The sequence below is a fragment of the Enoplosus armatus genome, chromosome 5 (genome assembly GCF_043641665.1).
Source record: "Enoplosus armatus isolate fEnoArm2 chromosome 5, fEnoArm2.hap1, whole genome shotgun sequence".
Lineage (NCBI taxonomy): Eukaryota > Metazoa > Chordata > Actinopteri > Centrarchiformes > Enoplosidae > Enoplosus > Enoplosus armatus.
Window position 1 is genome coordinate 23,360,906 of NC_092184.1, and position 6,000 is coordinate 23,366,905.

Genomic DNA, 6,000 nt, shown 5'->3' on the forward strand with positions numbered 1-6,000 from the left:
TAACTCATTTTTGATGCTAAAACATTTCATGTTTCCAGCTTCACAAACGTGAGAATCTGTTGCTTTTTCCTTTTGATTATTATTTTTTAATAATTTTGAGATTTGGACAGTTGGTTGAACAAAACAAGCATTGTGAAGTAACTGTGACGACACTTCTTGCTATTTTCTGGGGTTTTTTTTGTTTTTACAAACCAGACAATTGATCGAGTTGAGAAAACATTCAGATTATCAGATTAATCCATAATGAAAATAATCATTAGTTGCTATATTAAATAGCTGAAAACTGGCTTCACCTCAACCAACTGGTAAAATGCTGCTTACACTTAATTGAATGAGTAATAATAATGTAATAATTTCCACACAGACATGTTAACAGATAAATGACACTTCTTGTGGACAGCTGAACCAGTTGTGTTGTTACATTGGGTGCAAGCCCCACATTTATAATCATGATTTATTTATTTATGGGATTTGGGTTTTGGTGGGACATATTCAGGGTCAATATTAATATTTATTTTTCTTTGCACACTCACATAAATATGTTGTGGAAGTAAGAAAATGAATGAAAGTAACTTTTGATTGAAGTGTCATCGCTTTTGAACGAGTTTGGTCAAAACTCCGGCAACACTTGTAGTATAATATATTAAAGAACAGCTGCTGAGACATGATCAACTCACCATGCTATCATCTCATGTCCCAATATGAAAAAAATCATCCTCATTTTAAATCTAAATTTGCAAGCTCGCCTCCCAAAATGAATAGCCACACACATTTCTAGTTCATGGATGTTTCTCGGTGACTTATAATGTTATTGACAGTCAATCCTTCAAATCTTTTTAGCTAAAAAGCGGCCCACTGAAGGTTGAATAATATTGAACTGGAATGAAGCCATGGATGCTGGTGGCTGCCAGAGAAAACACAGGGAACATAAGGGATAAGATAAAGAGAGTGAGGCTTTATTTAATCAGTCTTGTATTTTCCCATTACTCTGCTGACGTTCATTTCTCACATTAACCAAACAGTGTAAATCTCGCAGTACATGACTGCAAGACAGAGAAACGACAGCACACTACGTTGTAACTGTGTTTGCTGAGGGTAATTACTTTATTGTTATAGGAAATGAATTAACGTAGCAATTAATGATCCATACTGTTTGGCTGTCTATCTAATTTCAGTAATGTAAATAGTGTAAACATCCAGAGAGGGAAGAAAAGGCAGCCAAACCAAGGACTCAGATAATCATCGACAAATTTAAATCATTTCATTCATGAGACTCTGTTCGCTCCTTCAAACAATCAAATAAATCACACATAGAATCACAGGAAACAATGAGCATTGCACTTTTTATTAATGTGCAGCATAATCTTTTGTCTCTATGCTTTCATACATTTCTTCATTTGTTTTCTTTCTCTCGTGATTTAAATTGAATTATGAATGAGTGAATTCCTCCTTTCTCCGTACATGTATTTGACTGATGGGTCGATGTTGCACAGGTGAAGCAGGCGTTACTTTATTTGAAAGGCCGATGTTGTTGCTGAAGTCTGCCTCTAGGTTGCAGTGTTGAATTATGATTTTAAGTGCACCTTTGAAGTCTGTTCCTTCCTTTGAACACTATATTGCATTGCAAAATACTCATTCTGCACACTGATGATCCAATCATTGATAGGCTGGTTTATCAACGCTCAAAACAAGTCAATTACAGTTTTGTCTCAATAGATGGCTTCAAAGTGAGGACTGTGGCAGATAATCATTAAAGGTGACACTCTGAATGACAAGAGAACGTATTGAACCGCCACTATGATGGATTTTAGTTACGTTTTTTTTTTTTTTATGTTTTTGATTTGGCCAAGAAGTTAATTTGAGTGGACTGCATCTTTAATTGACATGAATAGCGCTTTGTCGCTTAAAAAGATCACAGGGAGTTTGGTTCCCCAGACGCAGATTTAGTCTAATCCTTGACTCAAAAGCATCCTCAGTGGCTGTCTGTCAATGAGAGGGAAGTCAGTGTGGTTCAACAGGAAAACTGCATGTGTGAGAGACTATAGACCTGGAAGCAAAAAATCTCTGTTTAAATATTCACTTGTGAACAATTTTCTGAACTCACCTCTCGAGACTCTTGTGAGTCCAGGAAACCATGTGCTTTGATTCACATTGATCCTGGTCACTCGATTGATTTGCTAGTCATACTGTCAATTAACCAATTTGATTGTCAACTGCGTTTGGGCTCTCTGGTCATATAGATCCAACGTGGATAATGAAGATTATTGTTATTGATTATTGTTTATGTTAAGTAGTCAGCATTAACGTTTCATTTGTTATTTGCATTAACCCCAATATTCAGTTTGGGGTCGTAGAGCCCTCTATAACAGCTCAATAAAACATACTTAACATGGTTCTATTTCTACATATTTTCTTAGTTTTATTTATTTTAATTGCTTACAAACATGATTTTGGACTGACCACATGTCTCAGATGGTACAGTAAGTCTGTTTAGTTTAGTTTTATATCAGTTTGTTAGACCTCCATAACTTATACATCAGGTAACTAACTGTACATTTTTGTACACAATTGTACTTTGCACATACAACATGATACATTTCCTCATTCGGGGTGAAAACAACACTTTAATGTTGTTATTGTATTTTGTCACCATCACATGTGCAAGCCCAGTTTGTTTCAAAGTGAGGTGCTACCCCTTCAATCATTGCCCAAATACTTTTTTTTTTAGATTTTTCCATTATTATTATTTTTACACATAAAGCAATCTGGAGTCTGTGGGACCCTAAACAAGGAGGAAGTAAAGCAAATGTTAGAGAGTTAATTATCAATTGGATCAGGAACGGGTGAAAAGGCTCCTGTAATTCAGTTTAACATAACACGCACCGTTTTCAGATTCCAAATGACTTATTGAAGTGCATCGTGTTGTCGCGTTATCTTCATATTTCAGTGTGAGTGGGAGCAGACTGGGGAGGAAACACTGAAGTCGTTCTCGTACAGTCTGACTGCAGCGCTGCTGAGGAGGCAAAAAGGTGAGACTGCATCTTTCCACACACTTACCTCTCTGTCTGCTCCAAGGACAGATGGCCAGACACACATCTCAGCCCAGACAGAAGAGGGAAAGAGAGGAATTCAATCACACACTACAGAGACTGCCCCCCCCACCCCCCAACCCCATTTCCCAATACTCCCCCATTCCTCCCCCACTCTCCCTTTATCATTTTCTCTCATTCTTTTTTTCATCTTTTTAAGTCGCTTCATTTCAGATGCATTCATACATTTCCAATATCTTTATGTATGAGTCTGTCTCCCTCCCTCCTCCTCCTCACCTCCCCTTGTCCCTCCCTTCCCTCCTCCCCCAATTTTTTCTCTCTCCCTCTGTCTTTCTCTTCCTCCCATCCTCACCTCCTCCCAAACCTCCCTCCTTCTTTCTTCCTTCCTCCTTCCCTATCTTCCTCCCTCCTTCCCTCCCTCCCTCCATCCCATTACTGTAATCCATCACTCTTCCATCAGCCACCATGCAAACAGGCCTCCTGGTTACCATAGCAACCACCTCCGGCCCGGCAGTGCGCAGCCCCTCTCTGATTGGCTGGCAGGGCCTAGGCAGTCTCAGTCTGTCTGGGAGATGTGGTAATTGGCTGGGAAGTCATACACACACTATGCACACACACACACACACACACACACACACACACACACAAACACACACACACACAGTACAGTATTCACACGTTGACATACAGTATACACAGCCTTGCACATGTACACAAATACACACACACACACACACACACACACACACACACACACACACACACATATAAACACACAATACTTACTCTGGGCCTAAATACATATACATACACATATTCTATTGGGGATTGAGTGGAAAACACACACACACACACACACCCCCCCCCCCCCCCACACACACACACACACACACACACACACACTGCATAAACATCCTCAGAGATATGAAAGGGAGACTGGGGTCAGAGTAATGAAGCTCATAAGAAGATGGGGGCTCTAGGCTGTGTGTGCATGTGCATTCTGTACAGTATGTGTGTGAAAGAGCATGTTTGTGTGCACACTTGTCTGAGTGTGTGTGGCACACGGGCGTTTTTGTGTGTGGGTTTCTGTATGCACAGGAAGGCGGGGGTTGGGGGGGGTGCTGTGCAGGATTTTGGATAAGGTTGGAGCTCTGCCAAAGGATGGATGGAGGAGTTTTTTCAGAGCATATTGTTAAAAATACCTATATTCCCCCAAGGAACCGAGTGTGCACTGGTTTTCGGTTTTCTGGCTTCTGGAAGGAAGCAGGTAAGGGGAAAAAAATGGAATTGTTGATCAGCTTGACTTCACCCTGCTGCTGTTGCTCAGCCAGGTCTGGCCAACACAGCAGCTATGATGAATGTCTCATCTCCAGGAATACATCACAAATAGCAAAACTGTACCTGCCCTGAATAGCAAAGTATACTCTCTTCTGCAGTGTTGTTCGAAAACAATCGCGGACAATGGGGCTCTTTTGTCCCCCATTCCCAGTTTTTCAGGCCAGTTGGAAAAGCAAAACAATGCTGTCCCTTAATCTTTTGTCAATTTATAGCCAATTTGTTCCTTTTTCAAACACAAAAGGTTAGAATATTTTTGGAGTATGCTGCAAAAAAGCCAAGACAGGAGGTCTAGTGAATGTGATTTAGCCACAAAGTGTATTTAAATTGGAAATGATAATTAGATATTCAGGGTTTGATTGCTGACTTTGAACATACTGCTTTGATAGATTGCTATCTGCATAGTGAAAAGATGAATTAATGATTGGTGTTGGCTTCAGCTTATAACTGCATGTGATGGAAGAACTGTGTGGGCTAAAAAATCCTCCCCACCTGAGAAAAACATGTTAACTGTTGTAAGCTGCCCTAGTTGGCAACAACAGACAACCAGACGAGCAGACAGACAGACTGACTTCTGTCCAAAAACGCACACAGTGATTTATACCGCAGGAACTACAGCAAATAAATGCACATGCACAACCAAACACACACACACACACACACAATGACAACACAAAGGTAGAGGTCATTTTTCAATCTCATCTTTTTAATGGAAAAAAAATGAGACGAGGGAAGAGAGAAAAAACTGGGTAAATTGAGAAAGTCGGATGAATTCACAGAGAATGACTGACTGCAGTGATGACAGCAATGCGGTCACAGTCCACATTTCAAAGCATTCTCAGGTACCAGACAGAGAAGGGGAGGGGGGCAAGGGGGGGGGGGGGGGGGGCAAGGGGGGGGGGGGGTAAAAAATGTCCAAGAAGATTTCATCTTCCTCGCAAGGTAAAAAATACAAATTAAAAACTCATCTTTATCCAGTGTTGTTTACAACAGACAATCACGTTGAAAAAATGTAAAGATTAAAAATAAAAAGGGCACCCGCACTCACACACACACATACTTACAATTAGTTTCTTGTTTTTGGGAAATGAAAAAGAAAAAAAAAAAGTGCAAGCAAGATCACAGAACGACAATGTACAAGAGAGGCCTCGAGTGGCCCAAAGTCTCAACCCTCTGACCGAGCTGCCCCAACAGCCTAAAATGGGGGGACATGGGGGTAATGGCATCAACTTGTTTGACCCCCTCTCCCCATCATCATCATCATCATCATCACCATCACCACCTTGGTTTGTCCATTTGTACAAAGGGAAGGCTCATATTTCATTAAGTAATCACACTGACATCCTTCCAGATAGTACAATCAAAATGAACTCGACTCCACCAGGAAAGCTCCCAATATAAAGGCTTTTCATCATCATCATCATCATCATCATCATCATCATCCATCCACCACACAAACATTTCCATTAAATTCAATCTAACAATCATTAGCATTAATTTCATCGTCAAACTATTTCCACTCAAAACACACTTCAAATCTAGACGTTAGCTCTGATTGGTTAATGGGAATAAACAGTTTTTGATTGGATACCACTGTTTTTTTTGGTTGGCAAAT